This window comes from Oryctolagus cuniculus, chromosome 15 (genome assembly GCF_964237555.1).
Source record: "Oryctolagus cuniculus chromosome 15, mOryCun1.1, whole genome shotgun sequence".
Classification (NCBI taxonomy): Eukaryota; Metazoa; Chordata; class Mammalia; order Lagomorpha; family Leporidae; genus Oryctolagus; species Oryctolagus cuniculus.
Window position 1 is genome coordinate 67,688,758 of NC_091446.1, and position 25,095 is coordinate 67,713,852.

Consider the following 25,095-nt stretch of genomic DNA (forward strand, 5'->3'; position numbering starts at 1 on the left):
GGTGAACCAGCAGATAGTAGCTCTCTGTCTGCCCATCTCTCTCTCCTTCTGTCTCGCAAATAAATTAATAAATAAGCAATTTTAATGAGATGAAGAAAATAGCAACAACTGAAGCCAAACAGTGATGGTGAAAATATATATAATTCTAAAAATATATATAATACCCAACAAGACCATATTTACAAAATGAGAATGAAATACAGAAACTCCTAAAGAATTTCCATCAAAAAATATTCACCTAAAGAACTTCTAGAACTTCTTGAACAAATACATAAACACATTTGTATATAAATTAGTAAATATATACATAATTCTAAATAGCCCAAAACATTCATTCTATAACTACATAATTAATTATTATAATAATGCTAATGGCAAATCTGAGTTTTCAAAAGCAGAAAAATAAAATGGTGGAAAATAACAACACGTAAATTGTAAGAGGAATGATCAGGATAAAAATGTTCTAAATTCCATATATTATTTGGAAAGCAGATTAATATATTAATTAAAGTTAAGCCAAATGTAAAGGATTACCACAATTACACTAATATATGAAAAACAAAATAGGAATAAAAGAATAATTAACACAAGAAAGAAAACTAAATAAGCAGAGAAAAACTAAGACAAATGGAAAGCACAAAGATGCTGGAGTAATTCCAGATATGTTAATAATCCCAGAAAATATGAGTAACACTTAAGAGACAGGGAAATCAGACAGACATTTAAAAACAGCAAACGCTAGCTACATACTATTGTAAAGAAAGAAATATGAAATACTCATAAATAACATCCAGGCCCAGAAACCTTAAAGGGAAATAATTACTGGTTTGTTTGTTTCTTTTCTTTCTTTTTTTTTTCTGGGAGTTATATCAGTTGGGTTTTTTTTTTAACTTTTATTTAATGCATATAAATTTCCAAAGTACAGCTTATAGATTACAATGGCTTCCCCCCCATAACTTCCCTCCCACCTGCAACCCTCCCCTTTCCCACTCCCTCTCCCCTTCCATTCACATCAAGATTCATTTTCGATTCTCTCTTTAAGATATATTTTATTTATTTGAAAGAGAGATTGAGACAGAGAACTTCCACCTGCTGCCTGGGGCTGGACCAGGCTCAAGCCAGGAACCAGGAGCTTCATCCAGGTCTCTCACATAGGGACAGGGGCCCAGGCACTGTGGCCATTTCTGCTTTCCCAGGTGCATTAGCAGGGATCAGGGTAGAAAATGGAGCAGCCAGGACTTGAGCCAGCACTCATATGGGATGCTGGCTTTGCGGATGGCAGCTTGACCCACTATGCCACAATGCCAGCCCCAAGTATTATAAAATATATTTTCAAGTTGTAAGAATATTAATTGTATAAACTAGCTAATAGGTTTATATGAACTGATTATAATATTTTTTCACTTTAATGTATGTTAAATTTTTCCACAATAGAATTTTTAAAGATACTTAATATATGAAAATAATAATCAAACAAAGCTCGGATAATCATTTTAGTGTCATACAAAATCAATTTCAGAATAAAACAGTAATGAGGACATGGGGGGTTTCTATATTATTTTAAAGCACCATTTGTTGGGAAGATATAGCAACTGTGAAAAATAAAAGCTTACGGGTCTATGCTATGGCGCAGCAGGTAAAGCTGCAGCCTGCAGTGGCAGCATCCCATATGGGTGTCTATTCTAGTCCTGGCTGCTCCACTTCTAATCCAGCTCTCTGCTATGGCCTGGGAAAGCAATAGAAGATGGCCCAAGTCTTTGGGCCCCTGCACCTACATGGGAGACCTGGAAGAAGTTTCTGGCTCCTGGCTTTGGATTGCCGCAGCTCCGGCCATTGCTTCCATTTGGGGAGTGAACCAGTGGATGGAAGATCTCTCTCTCTCTCTCTCTGCCTCTCTGTAACTTTGCCTTTCAAATAAATAAATAAAGCTTTAAAGAAAACAAAGGCTTAAAAATATATAAAAATATGAATAGGACTACATAGGAAAATAAACAAACCCGGGCCGGCGCCGTGGCTCACTAGGCTAATCCTCCGCCTTGCGGCGCCGGCACACCAGGTTCTAGTCCCGGTTGGGGCGCCGGATTCTGTCCTGGTTGCCCCTCTTCCAGGCCAGCTCTCTGCTGTGGCCAGGGAATGCAGTGGAGGATGGCCCAAGTGCTTGGACCCTACACCCCATGGGAGACCAGGATAAGTACCTGGCTCCTGCCATCGGATCAGCGCAGCGCACCGGCTGCAGCGGCCATTAGAGGGTAAACCAACAGCAAAGGAAGACCTTTCTCTCTGTCTCTCTCTCTCACTGTCCACTCTGCCTGTCAAAAAATAAATAAATAAAAAAAATAAATAAACAAATCCATTGTCACAATAAAAAAATTTAAATATATACCTTTCAATTAGTGATAAAAACAGCAAACACAAAAACCTGGCAAAAATAAGGAAGAAATTAAAGTATGATTTACAAGGTTTTTACACTGATACAGGCACAGCCTGTATACTAATCAGAAAACACGCATTCATTTTAAGCTCTAAGAGAACAATTGGAAAATCTAACCACATGTTAGGCTATAAAAAGATACAGAGATTTTTATCATGATAATATACATATGATGCAATTGTAGAAATCAATAACAGCAAGTTGAAATCCTCATATCTCTGGAAATTAAAAATATACGTCTTGGGCTGGCATTGTGGCCCAGCAGGTTGAGCTGGTGTCTGTGATGCTGGAAACCCTTCTCAGAGTGCCCCTTTGAATTCTGGCTGCTCTGTGATCCAGCTCCCTGCTAATGTGCCTGGGAAACCAGCAGATGATGGCCCTCGTCCTTGGGTCCCTTGCCACTCACGTGAGAGACCCAACTGGAGTCCTGGCCTGCTGGCTTCAGACTGGCCCCGCCCTGGCCATTGAGGTGAAGCAGTAGATGGAAGATGTCTCTGTCTCTCGTTCTCTCTTTCTCTGTCACTGCCTTGCAAATAAATAAACCTTTGTCTATATAAAGTTATATATACATGTAACTTAAATATAAATATTACTTAAATGCTATGCATGGGAAAAAAAAAAGCAACAGAAAGTTAAGATCAGTTAGCCCAGAATATCTTCTCAAAATGTTCACCTTAAAAAGTTGGAAAAGGGGCCCATGTTGTGGTTCAGAAGAGCAAGCTGCCACTTGTGACATTGGCATTCCACACTGGAATACCGAGATCCCAGCTGCTCCACTTCTGATCCAGCTCTCTGCTAATCTGCCTGGGAAGGCAGCAGATGATCGCCCAAGTAATTGGGCCACTGCCGTCCATGTGGGAGACCCAGATGGAGTTTCCGGACCCTGGTTTCAGCCTGGCCCACCCCTGATAGGGGATAACACAGCAGATGGAAATTCTGTCTCTCCATGTCAATCTTTCTTTCAAATAAATGAGAAAATAATTGATTTTTTTTAAGTTAGAAAAAGAAGCTCAAAGATAGTAGGTTTAATGACAATAAAAAAAAGTAAAAATTACCAAAATGGAAAAAAAAGATGTAATGGAAGAACAAAAATTGAAGAGTAATGGAATCATCCCATTTCTGATGAGGAGAATGGAAAGGAGTCAAGACCACAGATAGCAGTATGGGATTAAAAAATAAGATTATGAAGAATAGGCATATGCTACTTTGAAAAATTAGATGAAATACATTGCTTGAAAATATAGTGTATGAAAATTCACTCAAAAAACAAAGATACTAATTACTTTAACCATTAAGATATTTAACCAATAGTCCAAAGAAAACTACAGCCTTGCCCCAAAAAATGGTTTATTCAAACATACAAGCTCTCCTTGAAAATAGAAAAATATGGGGCCGGCACTGTGGCTCAGCGGGTTAACACCCCAGCCTGAAGTGCTGGCATCCCATATGGGTACCGGTTTTGGTCCCCACTGCTCCTCTTCCAATTCAGCTCTCTGCTATGGCCTGGGAAAGCAGTAGAAGATGGCCAAAGTGCTTGGGCCCCTGCACCTACGTGGGAGACCTGGAGGAAGCTCCTGGACCCTGGATCCTGGATCCTGGCTTCGGATCGGCGCAGCTCCAGCTGTTGTGGCCATCCGGGGAGTGAACCATTGGATGTGGAAGACCTCTCTCTCTTCTCTCTCTCTATGTCTCTCTCTTTCTCTCTCTCTCTGCCTCTCCTTTCTCTGTGTAACTCTGACTTTCAAGTAAATAAATAAATCTTTAAAAAAATTAAAAATATATCAATATAAACTTGGTTAAAAAAAGATAAAAGACTATAAGAAAATTTACAAGCAATTCTCAAAAATCCTTTGCAAAATACTGTAACTTGAATCCAGTAGTATTTGAAAATAGATATCTATCATGATAAATGTGTTTATTGAAGGACAAAATACAGAATGGTTTAAAACCAAAGTACTTATAAATGTAATGGAAAACATTAAAATTGAATATATAATTATTAAAAAGAAAGATGTTTGAGTATTTCAATAGTCGTGGAAAGATCGTTTGATAGTGTTCACCAACTGTTAGTGAAGAAGAAACAAGCACCTAACCAAATGAACAAGCGAAAGTCTGAGGAATAGAAATATCCTGCCTTAACTTCCCTAGATACATACCAACAAATTACAACAAATGTAGCACTTAACAGTCAAGCTAGAACCATTACTTTAGAAGTCAGGGGGAAAAGTTGTCCCAATATTACCATTTTAGTTAAATATTGTGATGCAAATTATAGCTGGTGCAGTAGGAAAATTATGAAGTATAAGAAAGAAAAGGAAGAAATAATACAGGCACGGAAATGTCACTGACTACATTGAAAATTCAGAAAGAAGTTATTAAATTGATACATGCTTTCAAAGGTGGCTGGATATAAAAGCAATATACAAACATTAATTACATCTCCTTATATCAATAGTAAATATTTTAAAGATGCAATTTAAATGAAAAGCTACTATTCATAATTATCACAAGAAATACTTAGGAATAAACGTAAAAATGTCTGCTATTCCTTGATGAATTTGAAAAATACATATTGAAAGACTTCAAAAACACTTAAATCATAGAGACTATTCCTTGTTAATGAATTTAAAGCATCTAAATCCTAAAGATATCATTGATCATAAAATTGACTTGCAGTTTCAATGAAATTCCAATGGAATTTTTTCAAGAGAAATTTGGTAAGTTGATTCCAAAATACTTATGAAAACCAAATGCCTCCAATTAGCCAAAAACTCCTAAAGAAGTTGAGCAGAATTGAACACATAACTACCAGATACCAGAATTCAGTTACGTGCCAAGTAATTAAGGCAATGTCATTGTTGTGCAGAAAATACTACTTTGAAATAAAATAAAGAGTCCCGTTAGAATCCCCTGCACCTTGATGACTTGATATTTGCCAGAGAATGCATGCCAAATGACCGGAAAGGCTCGTGAACCAATGGCACTGAACAGGTGGATTTACTGTATATCTACGTCATACCACACACTTAATTTCAGATAAATACTTAAATATAAACACTAAACAAAATTTGGATGTAAGAGAATATCTGGATAAAACCTTCTAAACAAACCATCTCTTCCCAAACACTGAGAAACTGAATATCCATAAGCAAAAGAATTCACATGGAGCCCTAGCTAATACTTAGACAAAATTAATTCAAAATGGATCAAACAAAGACCTAAACGTAAGACCTGAAACAAAACAACTCCTAGAAGAACACCTAAGAGAAAAGCCTCACACTGGTTTTGACAATGATTTTTGACTGTGGCATCAACAGCATAGGCGAGGGGGAGCACTTGCCATGGTGGTTAAGACATTGCTGACGATTACCGCATTCCATATCCGAGTGTACGTGTTCCAGCCCTAGCTCTGTTCCTGATTGCAGCCTTCTGCTCACGTGCAACCTGGGAGGCAGCAGTGGTGGCTCGAGTACTTGGGACTCTGCCACCTGGAAGGGAGACGTGGATTGAGTTCCCAGCTGCTGCCTTTAGCCTGCCCCAGTCCCCATGGTTGTAGGCATTTGGGAAGTGAACCATTTGATGGAAGATCTCCCTCTTTTTCAAATAAATAAGAACAAATTAAATTAAATTAAAAATAAGAGGCAAGAGAAGCAGGCATTTCACCCAACAGTTAAGAGGCCTGCCTCTCCTCTCAGAGTACCTGTGTTCTATTCCTGGCTGTCCTCCTAACTCCAGGTTCATGCCAGTGCAGACCTTGGAGGCAGCAGTGATACTTCAATAATTGAATCTCTGTTAGCCACGTGGAAGACCCGGATTCAGTTCCTGGCTCCTGGCTTCAGCCACCCTGGCTGCTCATGACCATTTGGGAAGTCAACCAGCAGCTACAAGCTCTCTCTGTGTCTGACTGTATCTCTCTGTCTATATCTCTGTCAAATAAATAAATACTTGTTTAAAAAGCATAAGCAACAAATGTAAAAGTAGATAAATTTGATTCTATCAAAATTAAAATTCCTGCACATCAAAGGACATCATCTATAAAGTAAAGAGGCCACCTATAGAATGAGATATTTGCAATTCATGCTTTGGAGAAGGGTTAGCATCCAAAGTATATACACAACTCCTACAACTCAATAGCAACAACCACAAGCAACAAACAACAACAAAATGGGCAAGGGGCTTGAATAGATATTTCTCAAAAGAAACATAAAGAGGGAGCAGGCATTATGTCTCATGGTTAAGACGCCCACATTCCATATCAGAGTACCTGGTTTAGATTCCCACTCCATCTCCTGCCCCCAGCTTCCTGCTAGTGCAGCCCCTGATAGGCAGCAGTTATGACAGGTAGTTGAGTCCCTTCTACCCATTTGGGAGACTTGAATTGAGTTCCTGGCTCCTGACCAGCTCCTGGAACAGATGCCCTATCCTGGAGCTCCAGGACAAATGCAGGTACTAGGGTGCTTCAAGGAGTTTGTGCAAAATGGAATTAAAAGATGAGTTTACTCTGATACAAAAAAAAAATTTGAAATCTATACATAACTTTTTTCAGCCCTAGCCATTGTAGGCATTTAGGAAGCCAGTGTATGAGAGAGTGTGCTCAGTTAAAAAACATTCATGAAAGGATATATATATATACACACACATATATATTTATATGTATATGCATGTATGTATATATTTATATGTATATGTATGTATGATCATATATATATGATCAACAAGCATACAGAAAGGTGTTCAACATTACTAATCAGAGAAATTAAAACTGTAGTGATATAATCTCACACTCTTTGGGATGGATACAATAAAAACAATGACAAATGTTGATGACGCTGTCAAGAAATTGGAGACTTTATGTGCTACTGGTGGGAATACAAAATGGTTGAAGCAACCTAGTGTCCATCAGCGGATGAACAAATATATAAAGTATGCCATATACATATAATGATATTTTGTTCAAGGACTTGAAAAGGCATTTCACAGACAAGTTATTATAATGGCAAATAAAAACATGGGGAATGATTAAATTAATAAGCAGGGAATTGTAGATTACCACTGCAATGAGATATGGTTTAACTTCCACTAGGTTGCAACAATTAAACTTGACAACACTAAGTGATGATGGGACTGTGGAATATGCTAGAAACTTACACACAACCACCTTCAGGATGTGCGGCTTCTCAGCAAATATATTTCTCAGGGACTCTGACCATAAAAGCAATTAGAATCATCCCAAGTCAGCTGTCAGCACTATTCTGGCAGCCTCAAGTCATGACAGCCTGCAAAAGAAATACTATCTCGGGCAGTAGGAGGAGTGCGTAGCCAGTCCAACTCCTGGAACAGGGGCTGCACCCTGAGACTCCAGCACAAATGCATCTAGTATGTGCTTCGAAGAGTTCATGGAAAATGGAGTTACCAGATGAGTTTACTTCATTTTTTTTAAATCCATGCATAATATCCATTTTCCATGAACTTTTCCATGACCCTTCACCCGATGGATTCAGAATATTCCTCCAGCAAACAAAACTTATCTTTCTGTCCCATGTTTCCACGCACTACCCTCATATTCTTGAGGACATTTGGGAAAATGTGTGTGTGTGTGTGTGTGTGTGTGTGTGACAAGAGGTGAAGAAGCTGCGAGGGGACTAAAGCACCAGCAAGGACCTCAAAGAAGACAATGCCCTGCTTCGACAGCATTCCTGGCCCCAGCCGGCTTCAGCACTGGAGGGGCTTTGGAATATTTTCAGGAAGGCAGCCCAAAGCACATGCCCTCGGAGCTGTAGATCTGGGTGAAGACCTCTTGCCTGGGTCTAAGGCGGTACTATTCTTCTATCCTGCTGGAGGGTAACACGGCCACATAACCACTTTGGAGAGCAACTGGCCATTATCTTATGAATGTAAACACAAACATTCCTTATGGCCCAGAATTTCTACTTTAGGTGTCTGGATAGAGAATCTCTTGCGTATTTGTCACAGGAGTCATCGACATGACAATTCACTCCAGCATTACTCACAACAGCCTAAAATGGGAAGCCAGTAAATACCCATTGACAACTGTGCAGATAAATAAAGTGTAGATGTTCACAGCATGGGACATTAACAGTTACATGATCTACTCCACAACAATACAAAAGAGTCTTAGACATAACAGGATGAGGGGGAGAATACCACTGAAGACCTCATATGGTCTGGTTCCATTGCTACAATATGACAGAAAAGCAAAATCCAATGGCTTAAATACATTTTGTGCATATTTGTATGGAAACCCTTGATTTGTAAATAAATTCAGAAATTACTGGTGATGGTCTAGTTTTTAAATTGATTAGAGACCATGGATATTTATTTTACCATCAAGTCTCACAATTTATTGATGTCACTGATTTTTTTTACTCTCCCAGATAGCATATTTTTTCACATAATTTTAAAAGAGAAAATAAAATAAACTTTGAAAAGTCTGTCAACCACGAAGCCACTCACATATCTGAGCACAGGGCACTGTTCCTGTGGTGCATTATTAACATGCGGACCTAGTGTCCTTGGAGTGCTTTCAGTGCCCAATGTGGGAGTAAGCTGAGCTTTATTCATGTGGTTTCCCCAGAGTGCAGAGCTGGATGATGTGCGATTCTCTGTATTTCATTTGCTTCAACAGCAATGCCACCCAGGAGGGGACTCTATGTAACCTTTCACCTCTACAAAAACTGAGAGAGAGCACCAACATTTTAAAGCATGAAAAATAATAACCCAAGCCTGATTCTCCTGAATGACTGACTCCTTTGTTTTACCTTCCTGGGGTGCACACTTTATTTTCCCTTCAGAGAAACAAAAGTTCCCCCTAAAACAATAAGCACTTCTAATAGCCATCTGCCTAAATGCAATCCATTATTTCCTTGTCCACAGCTTATCTCTTCTCTCAAAGCCTAAACTGTGAGTGAGAAATTATGTGCAAATTGCCCACCATGCCTTCATGGTGAGCCGTGCTGGTGTTTGAATGCCCAGGATGTCAACCTAGTGCTGGATAAGGAACTGTGCTGGTTCTTTGATCAATAATGTAACTTAACAAAGGAGTTATGCACAATCATGCTTTCTCCCCACAGGCAGGAAGAAGGCCTCCAGGGAATAGAGCAGTCATGTTCTTCTCTTGGCTGAACTAACTCTGAAATTGGGTTCTTGGCCGTGTAACCAAATGCTTACTCATTCCCAATTCAAGTCAACAAATATTTATTGAAATTTATTGAGTGTTGGTTACAATTCTTGGACTGGGTAGCTGAAGACAAAAAAAAAAAAAAAAAAAAGATGAATTTGAAATTACCCCCTATCCTCAAGGATGCTAAATGAGACAATGTTGAAAAGGGAAGAGTCTCAGGCTCCCATCTCAGCTCCGCTGTTAACTAGCTGGGTGGGCCCAGGCAAATCACTCTCCGTCTGGGGCTCTGTCTTCATTTTCATAAATTAAAACATTGAGGCCAGTTAGGTTTGAACATTCCTTCCGAAGTTAAGAAAGATGGTTATGGGAATCTGGAGGAGAAGATAAGACTCAGAGAATTTAATTACTACAAACCATGAAGGCCACTGAGTGACCCACTCCCCCAGTTCTGAGATGTTGGAAACTGAGATAAAAATGATGGGAGATTCTCAAGACCACAAGAGAGTAGAACAGAGGACTGAGCGTTGGATGGGAAGAGGCATGGCTGAGTATTTGGAAACTACAAGTCTTCATTTTGGTTGGAATATGACTATGAGCTCTATCGGAAGCCCAGTGGACAATGGGAATTGGGAGGGAAAATTGACTTTCCATCAGGGTGGGGAATGTCTGCCCCATGGCTAGCTAAGGCGTGTGAGATCATTTGGTCTGGCTCTGCCAAGGCAACCACAGGCAGGACTCGAAATTCAATAAATCTATAACAGGACAATTTTAAAGTTGATAATTTTGTATGGCCTATGAATGATCTTAAAAATATCCACATGGTCCTTGGCAGAAAATATGTTCCCCATCTCTGCTGTGTGAAGGAGTTATATGATGAATGGCTTCCCAAGGAACACAAAGCTAGAGTGTTTGCCCTTAGTAGGATGAGAGGTCCCAAGGAGAAGGAAAGCAGGGAATGGATGTACATTCAGTACTGACTCTCTGATCACCACGGTCAGTGTACCTGTGCCTCTCTTTGGCCTTCGTGGATCACGAGTGCTTATATTCTATTATCTTACTTTGATTCTGCTGATGTCCTCTCCTGATTTCAGCCTGAGATAATAGAAGGCTTTATGTCTCATGAGCCCTGTCTACAGTAATGCATGGGCAGCAGTCACTGGGTAGGAGGCAAAGTGGTCAGGTGTATTCATCCCAGGACGTTGCCAGAACAATTATAAAGTCAGAACATATGGTGTTATCTGCAAGATCTGTGCACAGGGAACAGTCGTATAGTTATCCAAGAAAAGTTATCCAAGATTGCACTTGAGGACATGTCTACACTGACAGGAGTATCAGATTCTAAGAAATTTTCCAGAATTTTGGAGCATGCCAGGAGTCTCCTCAGGTATTGGGAGTTGGATCAGTTGGCCATTGCTGTGTAACAGATAATGCCAAAGTCAATGACTTAAAATAATAACATTTCACTATCACTGCTTGCCTATTTGTGATTAGCTGGGTGTTCCTGATTAAGACCTGGTTGGGTCCCTCTCAGTTGCACATTCCATGTATCAGAGGGCTGTGTGGGGGTCTGGCCTGAGATAGGTTTAGCTGGGCCTTGTTGATTGTGGCAGCTCAAGAATCCTTTAATCTCTGCTTAAAGTAAGCAGGCTAGTCCAATATCAGAAACTGGTGGTACAATCTAAAAGGATCAAGCAGAAACGCATGTCTTCAGGCCTATATTTGGAACTGCTATACTAAGTGCCTTCCTCATTGATAATGTCAATCAAAGTCAAAAGGCTAGGTCCTAATTCAAGGGGCAGGGGCATAGATTCCACTTCTTTAATGGCAAGAACTTCAAAATTACATGAAAAAAGTATGGGTAGAAAGAAAGGTGAAGAATTAGAACCACTGATGGAATCTACCACAGGAGCCTTAAAAACTGATGTTTTAAAACATTTTTTAAAATATCAACTTTGAAAGTCAAATAAAAAATAAATAATGAAAATAATTTTTAAAATATCTACTTTGAAAGTCAAATAAAAAATAAAATAAAATAATGAAAGTCAAATAAAAATCAGTGTTGTGGTACAGAGGATTAAGCCGCCGCTTGGAATGCTGGTATCCCAAATTAGAGTGCTGGTTTGAGTCCCAGCTGCTCTGCTTCTGTTCCAGCTCCCTGCTGATGCTCCAGGGAAGGCAGTAGAAGATGGAACAAGTGCTCTGGGCCCTCCCATCTAAGTGGGAGGTCCTGCTACAGTTCCAGACTACTGGCTCTGGCTTGGTTCAGGCCAGGCTGTTGTGGCCATTTGAGGAGTTAATCAATAGATGGAAGATCAATCAATCCGTCTGTCTCTAAATAAATATATCTTTAAAAAAAAATTACAAACCTTCTCAAGACAAACCTACGGTATCAAAAGTTTACGTGTGTTTGGAGTTTCCTAATCCTTTGATGCTTATCCATGGGCCTCAAATTAAAAATTCCTGGCAAGACAGTCAAGCTGGCTGACTAAGGGTGGCACTGTATTCCCATAGGAAGAGACAGAACCCAGCCAGCTGTGGAGCCCAGCAGGTCTTCTTCTGAGTGTGAGAAGTAGTGATCTGTTGAGAGCATGGATTTTCCCCTCATGGGGTTAAAAATATTGAGACCAAAATATATAAGATCCAGGGCCAGAGAAAGCACAGAAAGAAGAGCTCTGTGTGGGTGGAGATTCTAGGAGGAACCACACTGAAATCCTTTCTTGGCAGTATTTTCATTAAATACAATACTTCATGAATTCTAACTTTATTGCTTCATTAGCATAGTGACAGGAAGTCATATTTCACTTTTCAAAATAAGATTATTTGTCTCTCTTTAACAGCCTAATGTTTTTGGAGAGGACATAGCAATGAGAAGCTATTCAGCCTGCAGAAAGAGGGGCAGAAATTGGTTCTTAAGAAACTGGACCCTTGTAGGTAGAGAGCACCCTCTCCCTCTCCCACCAGTCCCCACCCCTGCCACAGTCAACACAGGAAAAAGTAGGCTACCCCAATGACCTGCCAGGGCAGGCCACTCCGTGCAACCAGCAAAGGAAACTTGACATAGTCTGATGAACTCATCCAGACACCTGCTGCAAAGTTCTCCATAATGCACATTAGTGTGTCTATTTTCAGTGAACTGTCCTGTTGAGTCAAGCACATAAAATAATCACCTTTTCTTGGTTAATTAAATCAAAACAGATGGATTGTTTATGAAGATGCCTTTTTAAGAAGCAGGGAACCCAATGAGCTGACTTTTAAAAAGTAAGGAAGGATAAGTGACCACATCTAGTCCTTTGAATATCGGCCACAGCAGAGCCTTTGGAGGAAAGCTACCTTCTTGTGTTCGTCACATTTGCACTTCCTGATTCAACTCTGTGTTCTTCCTGGCTCCTGAACACTAGGGAGGGATGGAACTGGGGCAGTTTCTCCCATCTGTGTTTCCAACATGTAGCACACATGTAGAGCACACAGTGGGTGCTCCATCCGTTTCTCAAATGACCAAACCTTCCTTCCAAAGCACCTGAAAAATGTTCTTTCCCTACCCTAGGGGCTGATGCCTTGTTGTACATTAGCCATTTAAAATGCTAATGGGGGCCAGCGCTGTGGTGTAGCAGGTAAAGCCACCACCTTCAGTGCCAGCATCTCATATGGGTGCCAGTTTGAGGTCCGGCTGCTCCACTCCTGAATCCACTCTCTGCAATGGCCTGCGACAGCAGTGGAAGATGGTTCAAGTCCTTGAGCCCCTGCACCTATGTGGGAGACCCCGAAGAAACTCCTGGTTCCTGGCTTTGGATCAGCTCAGCTCCAGCCATTGCGGCCATCTGGGGAATGAACCAACGGATCGAAGACCTCTCTCTCTCTGCCTCTGCCTCTCTGTAGCTCTGCTTTTCAAATAAATAAATAAATCTTTAAAAAAAAACACTAATGAACCTATATGTGTAACAGTGATACTTTCTTTGAGTTTTGCTCTATTTTCAGGATCTGTTGGGGAGGGATAAGAATTTAAAAGTGGTGGAAATATAACAGTGTAATTCCAAGTCAAAAATTGTATAATAAAACTCAATCCAACCATAGACTTACAATGCAAAATTTGAAAGCTGCTCTCCTATAGAGATTATTGATAACAATATTCTAAGTAATTTTTTCTTTGACTCAGTACTTAAATGCTAAGTTGTAACATGTTCTATTTTACTTACAAGTTAGGCTTATTACTAATGATAGAAATATTAATTGATAGTCACTGTGAACTATAATACTGTCTAGCCTTTGGGATGTACAATTAATTATCAACACTTTTTTGTTTTTATTTTAATTAAGCACTTATGCAGCACTTTACATATTTGATGTGTCTTATAACCATTAATTACAGAATTAGTGCCCAAACATAAATTATACATATTTGAAAAAAATCAGCTTTAAATTATGAATAAAGAGCTGTTAAGTTTGCATATTTTTTCTCTTTGCGGAGAAAATTCTACCCAGATGTAACGGGAGGTTCAAGGAATGTTTTCCTATGGAGGGTGGCAGGACTGCCAAATGGCAGGTTTGCAAGAAGGGCTTGTGGCAGATACTAAAAAATAGGCGTGGCCTAACTCCTAAAAAATATCTGCTGTTTCCAGAAACACGTGTTTTCAAGAGCTCTGTGATGTTGATGGATGCCCAGCCCCCACTGCTCCCTGAAGAGCTCCTTCTGAGTGGAGGATTGGGGGGAGGGGGCGGGGCATGCAGACATCCCTGCAGATCAAGTGCACCACGCCTCCAGAGGCGGAGGAGAAACTGGGTGCAGGATGCTGAGATGGGCTTGGTAAGGGCACCGGGAGACAGGGCTCAGGGCTGGGAAACAGGTGCAGCTCTCAGGATCCCGGCGACTGGCTTCCTGGACTCTGGAAGAAAAGGCACTAGAGAGGGCCTGGCTTTGGCTAGATGACAATAGTCCCTGAACCTACTTTCCCTTCTGAAGCTACTAACAAGTTTCATAGGAGGCAAAGTGTGCCCTCTAGAACAAGACTGCGTGAATTCAGTTACTCAACTGGCTGTAAAAATTCCCCAGTCTCTCAAATCCTCAGTTGCCTTACATGTGAACTGATAACCATAACTGTATGTGCTCTATAGGACTGATGTGAGGATGAATGAAGCACTTTGAGTGGTAGCTGAAATATAGAAAACTCTCAATTAATCACATTTTTATTTACTACTGTGCACAGGAGAGCATTTGGATGCGAATGCCCCAGAGACCCCTGCTATGAGAGTGTTTTCTAGAGGAAGAAGATGTTCCTGTGTGAGCAGTGGAGGACAGGTTCTGAACTGATCCTCTGAGAAGCAGGAGTGCAGAGCAGATGAACGGGACGCGGAATGGGAAACCCAGGAGGAGAAAAGCAACGAGAACCAGATGAAGAGTGTTGAGATAACCAGGGACATTGTGAATATTGATGCTGCCTCCCGATACCTGAATGAAGCAGCTATCGCAGGACCCTAGTCATATGTTCTGGAAGATCTGTGCACATAGAATCGCACACCCACCAGTGCTTGAGACAGAGCACCCAATATATTTTTGTTGATGACTGAGTATATGAATAAACAAATTTGGCTGAAAAAGAAGTTCTTTACAGCACCATTGGGAGACAGTGAACCCTTCCACTGGAGGTGAACAGAAAAGTAATTTAGGAGAGAAGAGTGGCAGATTTGGTCTCCTAGGAATTAGGAAGACCTGGATCAAAATTTGGCCACTTCTACTTAAAAGCTATGTGACCGTGGGAATTTTGCCTGACAATTCATTCCCTGAAAAATGTTCCCATTAGCTGTACCCATCTCCCAGGGTGGTTGTGAAGATTAACTGAGACAATGCAAGCACCATATGAGCCAAGTGATCATAATTCTAGGAAGAGTATGAATAGTTATTGCTAGTCTGAGAGAATACCAACATGGATGAGCCATGGGAGTGAATGGCTCTCAGATTTCCTTTCCAAGTTTAGTTCCTATGCTTCTATTCATATTGACTCTATATTCTTTCAGAGAGACTTTTGTGAGCCATGTGTCTGTGTGTTGAGGAAAGAGGGGAGGATCTTTGCTAATGGCAAGGAATGCTGTCCCTAGCCAGAAGAAAGGATGACAATGACAGGTGCACCTAAGGGTGTGTGTGTTACATCTGATGTCTTGGCTGTAATGGGATCGTACACTAACTACCAAGCTAACCAGTCACAGACCTAGATGTGAGACCAGGAATAAAAACAAGTGAACCCAGAGTGGCTTCCCAGCAACACAGAGCTTATCTGGCAAGCTTTGGGTCACGCAGACTAGGGGCGTTCTCTGAGTTCTCTCTACGGCTAGCACAGCTTCACTGAGAACCGCTACTGACTTGCTCCCTCACTTCTCCACACTGATAGGCTCTGAGTTGAAGCTTTTAACACCAGGAAGGATCCCTTTACTATGATGATCCCACCTACCTCGGGTAGTCCAAGAGGAAAGAGCACAGGTCTGGCACGTCAGGGTACAGCAAAGTTGTTCAAAGCAGACCTTTCCCACAGCCAATCTGGGCTGCCATGTTGCATAACTCCAGGAAGTGCCCTTGACACTGCAGTTTCTGTGATGCGGCATCTCTGGTCAGCAAAGTGACTTCCTGTCTTACCACCAGAGACGGCCCAGTGGAGGCTGGGAGACAGAACTTAACAGTCATCGCGTTCACGATGATTAAGTGGAATGTTGGCTCTCTTCAGTCCAGAACTGATTTGGTTGCTAAAAAATGTTTAGGCAGAGCTCTTTCCCTCCTTCTGGGAACTCGGATTCTCTTCTCTAGGGAGAAGTCTCAATTAATACACAGTCTTGCATTTGGACAATGCATTATGGATTATCTCCCATGATGTAAAATGCTACTTTCCTAACCTGGCCAAACATGCAAACAGAGAGTTTATTGGTCAGATTGCAGCAAGTTTGAAGAAAAATATTTATTAATCAAAAAATCCTATCCACAGAAAGATAATTTGTCTCTCTTTTTTAAATATTTGGTCACTTATTTTGAAAGTCAGGGTTTCAGAGAGGAAGGGAGGGAGTGAGGGAGGCAGAAGGAGAGAGAGAGTGCTCTATTGTCCATCTGCTGGTTCATCCCTCAAATGGCTGCAACAACCAGGTTGGGCCAGGCTGAAGCCAAGAGCCTGGAGATTCTTCTGGGTCTTCCATGTTGGTGGCAGGGGCCCAAACACTTGGGCCATCTTCTGCTGCTTTTCCAGGCCATAACCAGAGAGCAGGATCAGAAGTGGAGTATTTGGGACTCTAAGCAGCACCCATATGGGTTGCTGATGTCACAGGCAGCAGCTTTACCCAAAGTACTGAATGTCAGCCCAGATAATTTGTCTTTCCACATTGAAATAATGACCTTTAATACATAAATTGGTAAAACTTGGGCATGTGCAACCTTCTGCTTGAATAGAAGGTGATAGGTAAAAGGACAGATGAAAGACAAGATGGACTTGTTACTTTGACATATTTTAGCCTTCAGAGGCAGGTTTGAGAGCAGAGCCCCAATAAACAAGTGAGGAAATACTAACAACACACAGTACAGTAGGCTTTGTACCGGGGACCCTTTGAGTATCTCCGTAAACTATGGATTCTTCTCTCCAGAAAAAAAGGCATATCAACATGTATATTTACATGTATGTGCATGCACGTGTGTAGGTATGCATGTGTAAATATGTCTCTACATAGGTGAATATTTAGCATATGCACACACATGCAAGCTCTAGTACACACAGAATCCTGTTCCTTGATCTGGAATTACAGGTTTTCCTTATACATAACCCATATGTAGACTAGCTGTCATAGCTTGGAGATTTTTCTCATTCTGGTTGTTGGGTGAAGATTTTGCATCTGCAGCTTGTCTGGAAGCTCCCCAGATGTTAGGGGCTTCATTTTCCTTCCTAGCACACTGGTGTCTAGTGCAATGCCAAACGTGTGGTAAGTATTTAATCACTTCAAGCCAAATGAATAAATATTGAGAGGCTCTTTCCCAAGCTCGACCCAAACTAGCATTTTCCCAAACACCCCAAGCCTAAAGAAAAGTCATGTTTTTGTATGCTTTCCTCCTCTCCTAAAAGGGAGAGTCCATTGGATGCACAAGAACTTTCAGCAGCTCTGCTTGAAGAAGGACAGACATTTCTTTCCTCTTAAGAAAAAAAAAATCTAAAATCTGCCTCAAAGGAGAGTTTTGAAGCCAGGAAGAAACCATCTCAAACAAGCAAACAATCAACACAAAACATCCAAATATAATGACTACAAAGAATACAAATGCCAGGAATGCTAGGGAGGCAGGCAGAGCCACCTGGGGAAGGCCTTTCACGGAGGTCTCCTGCTGAGTGCCCTGCAGTGCCCTGGTCACGTGGGCTGCACTTGGGAAATGTGTCTGCCTCCTTGTTCTCGGCCAGCCATCCCCTCAGTCCTCAGCCAGAACTAAGGGAGGTACAGAGCACGTGTTCCGAGAGTGTGAATGTTACAACTGGCCTCTTTATGAGACTCCTGGACGGCTCATGGTGTTCCAGGCCCAAGGCAGTGATACACAGGCTGGGACAAACCCTTGACATGAACCTGGAGGCTCTTCCAGCCCGTGGCTCCATCCCGAGAAAGTGGAAAATGCCATGGAGACAGTTGAGAGCAGTTCAGAAAAGACAGAGTAGAATCCTGCCGTGGGTCAGACCCCTTCTGGGGAGGGACAAGCCCAGAGTCATTGATTTGGCTTGAAGTAAGGGAAAAGATGCCCGCTGATTGGTTTAACTGGACACAAATAGGTCTCTTGTGGTAGGGCGAATTCCACTTCCCAGCAGCCCTAGTCTGCCCTTTCGGGTCTGGGCGGGGTGGGACTGAGCTGCCTGAGGCAGAGTTGCTGACTCATCCATCTGTATTTCTGCCAACACTGGCTCTCAATCAACCTCTCATATGGCATATTGGTGACTATTTGACATCTGAGCAGCTGGAAGACCAGAGTTCTGTGGTTCATATTAACTATAAGGCCTTGAGCAATGAATTGACTTTAGCAATATGGTTTATTCCCCATTTGAGAATTCAGTCATCATTTATTGAACATTGGCTTTGAACACAAAAGAATAAAAGTCACTTCTTTCCCTTTAGGCATGTACAATCTGGAGGGGGTGTACAGATACAGACCCAAGCAATTGCAATGGTAGAACATGGTGTTGAACCCAGAAATGACCATGACATAGAGGAAAGGGACTGAATTTCCATTACAAAAGTTCAGAAGGCTTCATGCTAGAGGAAGATTTTGAAGGAAAAATCAAAAAGAAAATAGATCACATATTTCCCATTGAACCTTCCGAGTCCTGTGAATGAACATTCATGTGATTATATTGTTACAGGATGGAGATTTACTCAGAAGAAAAAAGATTCTACATCTAAGACCCTGATCTCTGTTAGCCATTCAGTATAATCACAACAGCTGGCCAGTGTGCTTGCCTGATCCATCTTAACAGTCCTGTGTTGGCCATTAATCAGGACCCTGAGGCCTGACAAACACTTGTCCCCAAGATGGAAAGATATAAAGCTAAGAGTGAAGGGTGGTACCAGTTATTTAGGTGAAAAGCTTCCTCAACCTTGGGTCCAACTAATGTCTTCAGTGACTCTCACGACATAGCTTTTTTTTTTTTTTTTTTAAGATTTATTTATTTCAGAGTTACAGAAAGAGAGTAGGAGAGACAGGGAGACCTTCCATCTGCTAGTTCACCCCTGAAATGGCTGTAAAGATCAGGGTTAGGCTAGGCTGAAGCAAGGAGCTTTTTCCAGGTCTCCCATGTGGGTGGCAGAGGCCCAAGACACATTAGCAGGGAGTGGGATCAGAAGTGGAGCAGCCGGGACTTGAACCTGGGCCCATATGGGATGCCTATGCTGTAGGCTGCAGCTAACCCCCTGTACCACAGCTCCAGCCACAAGATACAGTGTTTTGTAGTGGCTGATCTGAGTTTGAATCCTAATTCTGCTAATGCTAAAGGGGCAACCTGAGCAGGCTACTTAGATTCTCTCAATCTGAATGACCTCAAGTGGGATATGGTGAGAATTACATTTACAGCACAAGCTTGTCGGGATGAACGAAAGCAGTGCAGCCTATAAAAGCCAAGTTCCTATCAAGTCCTTAGTGCAGATGAGCACACCCTCCCCCACCCCTGATGTATCATAACTGGTGACAGGCCTACCTCAAACTACTCTTATTCATCCAATCTACAGTGATGTTCTTGTTCTTCTGATTTCTGTTTGTTCAGAGTATACATCAAACTTCAGGGACTTGTGATGGTGTCACTGCAGTCTGAGATTTTAAGTCTGCTACTTGGGCTGGGCTTTTGGCATAGCCATTAAGACACCTGTGACCAATATCACCATGGCTGGGTTTGAGTCCCAGCTTCACTCTCGATTCCAGTTGCCTGCTAATGTGCAGCCCAGGAGGCAGCAGACCATAGCTCCAGTAGTTGGACCCTTGCTGCCCATGTGGGAAACTTGGTTTGGTTCTCAGCTCTCCCATGAGCCTGGTCCAGCCTCAGCAATTCAGTGGGGCAGCAGAAGGCAACTCTCCCCCAACACCTCAATCCTGTGTGCATGCTCTCTCTCTCTCTCTCTGTGTGTGTGTGTGTGTGTGTGTTTTCCTCTCAAATAAATTTTCTTAAAAACATTTTTAAGTACTATAGCTAATCCAGTTACAGATGAGCATGTGGCATCAGCAGCCACTAGGACCATCAGCCCATTCCTCATTTCCTCTGCCTCTTTCCCACTGTGGTCTCTACTGGATAGTCTCTTGAAATGGCTCTCGTTTAGCAATATAATGCATTTTTACCATCCCAAATGACCACAATTTGGGGATGAAAATAGCCAGAGGTGGCTATCAGTTTTGATTTTTATAGGTCTAGATCAAGCTGAGGGAGAAACAGGTGTTTGCAGTACTGGGAGGGTCCACCCTCACAGAGCAGATGCCATAGGGTAGCTGCATTTATCCACATCATCCTGTCAACAAATCTTCTAGGGCAGATGCTGCTGCAAAGAGACAGGGGCCCCCAGAGATGACCTGACAGGGGACACCCTTGGTCCTTGATGTAGAGATTATGGTCACCTTTTTATCAAGCACGTGGAATATCCTGTGGTGATAATGTGAGGTCCTACGCAAAGTTGTACATAGTCTAGAACTGTTCACTGAACTAGAGCTAGGGATGCCATACCAAAAAAAAATGACCCAGTTTTTGTCCAAATTACAGCTTCTTGTTAATGCATACGTTGGGAGGCAACACATGATGGCTCATGTATTTGGGTCTCTGGTACCCACAGGGGAGACCCAGAATGAATTTTGGGTCCTGGCTTCATCCCAGCCCGGCCCTGGATATTGTGGCATTTGAGGAGTTAACCAGCAGATGAAAGATTGATCTTTCTTTTTCTCTCTGTCTCTCCATCTTCATCTTTCTCTGCCTTCCAGATAAAAAATTTTAAAATTGTGTTGAAATAAGATGAATTAGAGGACAAGCAGAAAGCTGGTTATGGCCATATTGTTCAGAAAAGGAATTGAGCCACTTACTGTGAAGTTTTAAGTTTGTGTAAAATTTGTGCACATCCATGGGACTCTACAGATGTGATGGCTAGGACCACGAAGGGACAGGCTTGGCAGCGTCTCCAGGTGATTCTGATTCCTACTGTGTCAGCATTCACCAGCCAGGTGGGTACACAGGCCATCCCCAGCATCAACAGATGGCCATCAACAATGCTCCAACTTACAGAATGAAACTGTGGCCGGAGGAACTGAGGGTGGGCCAGAGGGCAGAATCCTGGAGACAGGATTCAGAGAGAGGTGATGAGCCTGGGGCCCATTACGTATGGGGTGGAGGGCATGGCAGGTACCCAAGGTTAAAACAAGACAAGAGGTCAGATTCATGTCGAGTAGACACAGTAAAGAAACTGGGTTGGGTGGCCGGCGCCATGGCTCAATGGACTAAGCCTCTGCCTTGCGGCACCAGCATACCGGGTTCTAGTACCGGTTGGGGCGCCGGATTCTGTCCCGGTTGCCCCTCTTCCAGGCCAGCTCTCTGCTATGGCCTGGGAGTGCAGTGGAGGATGGCTCAAGTGCTTGGGCCCTGCACTCCATGGGAGACCAGGAGAAGCACCTGGCTCCTGCCTTCGGATCAGTGCAGTGTGCCGGCCGCGGCGCACCGGCCGCGGCGGCCACTGGAGGGTGAACCAACGGCAAAGGAAGACCTTTCTGTCTCGCTCTCTCTCACTGTCCACTCTGCCTGTCAAAAAAAGAAAGAAAGAAAGAAAGAAAGAAAGAAAGAAAGAAAGAAAGAAAGAAAGAAAGAAAGAAAGAAAGAAAGAAAGAAAGAAAGGAAGGAAGGAAGGAAGGAAGAAAAAAAGGAAGGAAGAAAAAAAGGAAGGAAGGAAGGAAGGAAACGAAACTGGGTTGGGGCCAGCTCTGTGGTGTAGAAGGTTAAGCCTCCACCTGTGGCACCAGCATCCCATATGGGCGCCAATTTGAGACCCGGCTGCTCCACTTCTGATCTGGCTCCCTGCTAATGCACCTGGGAAAGTGGCAGAAACGGCTCAAGTGCTTGGGACTGTGCACCCATGTGGAAGACCTGGAAGAAGCTCCTGGCTCCTGACTTTTGCCTGAACCAATCCGGGCCATTGTGGCCATCTGGGGAGTGAACCAGTGAATAGAAGATTCTCTCTCTCTCTCTCTCTCTATGCCTCTCAAATAAATAATCCTTTAAAAAAAGAAGAAGAAAGAAAAGAGATTGAACAAAAGGGTCAGAGCAAGTAGTGGCAAGAGGCTAGGTAGCCAGACAAGAGCAAGCAAAGACTGCCACTTCCAAAGATGACCTGGGCCGTAGGGGGCCTCCCCAGGCTTACTTATCCTGGCTGCTAGAGGAAAAGAAAGCAAGAGATCAGATACTCAGATAGGGATAGGGCCAGCCTGGCACTTGCTGTCAGAATTCTCCGGGCAATCTCAAATCCCAGTGTCCAGCCCCTGGCTGACACTCAGCTCTGATCATGGGACATTAAACACCAGCCACCCGGCACAATCGGGCGAGGAACACAGCCGTACATCAGCCAGGGTGTCCTGCCCATTTTGGATATTAATCCTGACAGGAAAATCTTTAGCACTGTATGGATTAGTCAATGTAAATTCATTAGCTACTTGTCATGACTGTAATATAATCTGCCCTGACCGTAAAGACTCGACAGCGCCGTGTTAATCAAATCTACGCAGAGAACAACACATTTCTGTTTAGACTCAATGACTGCTTCTCTTGCCACATCAGAGGCTGGGGCATGAAGCGGGTGAATCCAGGTGCTCCTTGGTGCACACAGCGCACACCTGCGTCCACGTGAGAGCCTCGCTAGTCTCCGCACTGACACCTGGAAGGCACGTGTTGTTTCCGGCAAACCACGCACCCTCGGCATAATGGAAGTCGGTCCATCTTCAGTCCCATCAGCGAGAAGTTCACAGGTAATAAAGCAGAAGGTATTCTGCAGGACTGAACATTTTCTCCCAGGATGAGTAATTACGGGGTTTTAATCATGCTCATTAGCCAGCCATTAGAGTCCCATCCGGCTCTTCACTGCCCAAGCCGCGCACAGGAGACTGGCTGAGGTCTGGAGATGCACCCGACCTGGAGAACTACTTCGCCATGTGTTCAAGCTGTAAGCCGCCGTGTGAACACCTTGCTTTATGGCTACTGCGGTCTTAGAGCCCCAGCACGGAATCTACCTATTTATCGAGACTGACACAGGACTGAACCAGCCAAAACCTGCAACACTCAGATCAGAGGTACAGACGTAAGCCAGCACCGAGTTAGCAAACGGGAGGTCTCCATTTGTGCAGAAACACACATTTTAATTTCCATAGCTTGGTGCATTAAGGAGCCAGTAAAAATGTGGCTTTGAAACAAATGAGTGCAATGGGAATTGCTGTGAACTTTTTCCTTTCTGTTCTCAAAGTGATTGCCACTGAGTAAACCAACACGGGCCTGGCCAGTGCAGAAAGAGTGAATGTTTAAGATTTAGGATGTTTTGTCGGGCCAGTGCTGTGGCGTAGTGGGTAAAGCTGCTGCCTATGTTGTGGCATCCCATTTGGGCACCACTGGTTCGAGTCCTGGCTGTTCCACTTCCAATCCAGCTCTCTGCTATGGCCTGGGAGAGCAGTAGAAGATGGCCCGAGTCCTTGGGCGCCTGCACCCACGTGGGAGACCTAGAGGAGGCTCCTGGCTCCTGGCTTGGGTTTGGCGCAGCTCCAGCCATTGGGGAGTGAACCAGCAGATGGAAGACCTCACTCTCTCTCTCTCTGCCTCTACCTTTCTGTAGCTCTTTCAAGTAAACAAATAAAACCTTTTTTAAAAATAGATGTTTTGTGGACCGATTATGAAATATGTATTGTCCTAACCAAGAATTATGAAATCAAGGTGATTACATTTATTTCTAGCAAGGGTGTGTGTGTGTGTGTGTACAAGTGTGACCTAGATCTGGTGCACAAAGCAGTCTGCCTGTAGTAACCTATTATCTTATCTCAGTCTTTTTTTTTCTTTTTCTTTATATCCTGCTCTTTATAAATTTATCTGTAGTATCAAAAGATTTTAAGAATTAAGTTTTTCCTTATTGTTGTTGTTGTAGCTATAAAATCTCTTTCCCCCACTTTTGTCTCCTCCTCAGGATCAGATGCTGGTTTATTCTCATTTCAGTGGTAGGTTTTCCTACTGTCCCTCTGCTCCTCACTTAGAGACTATCCTATACTATTCAGTGACATAACATGGGGGTAGTTCGGCAAGTCCTTGACCTGGTCCACGCTCTCCCCTTCCAATGTGAGGTCCCCGAAGACAGTGAAACAAAGCACCTTGAATACACCACTGTCATCAGCAGGGGTGGTCCAGGGAAGAATTTTATATTTCCATGAGTAATTCAGTGGGGTGTGCTAATGGGAAATATAGGAGGAGGCAAATAATAAACCAGGTGAGTAGAAAGGCAACCTGAGTGGAACGCAGCCACAAGGATCAGCATCCTACATAGCAGGGCTGGGAGAGCCCTAACGAAGCCAGGACATAGCCACTGCCATGGACAGAATGTGCCCCCCAAAATTCATCTGTTTAAGCTCAAACCTTCAATGAGATTCATTTGGGGATAAGGCTTTTAGGAGTTAATTAAGGTTAAATGAAGTTATAAAGAGTAGGGTCCTCATAGGATAAGATTGATAAACCTATAAGAAGAAGATAGGAAGATATCTCTCTCTCATACACACACACACACACACACACACAGTGGAAAGCCATGTGAGGACAGAGCAAGAAGGTATTGCCTAAAAGCCAGGAACGGAACCCTCAGCACAAGCCAACCATTCTGGCACCTTGAACTTGGACTTCCAGCTTCCAGAACTGTCTCTTTAAACTAAATCTGTATATTTTGTTATGGTAGCTCAAGCAGACTAATACAGTTTTGCTACAGTCCTGAAAGAAAATGGTATTAAAGCAAGAGCCAGTCGTTGGAACCAGGCACATGGCCTATAGAG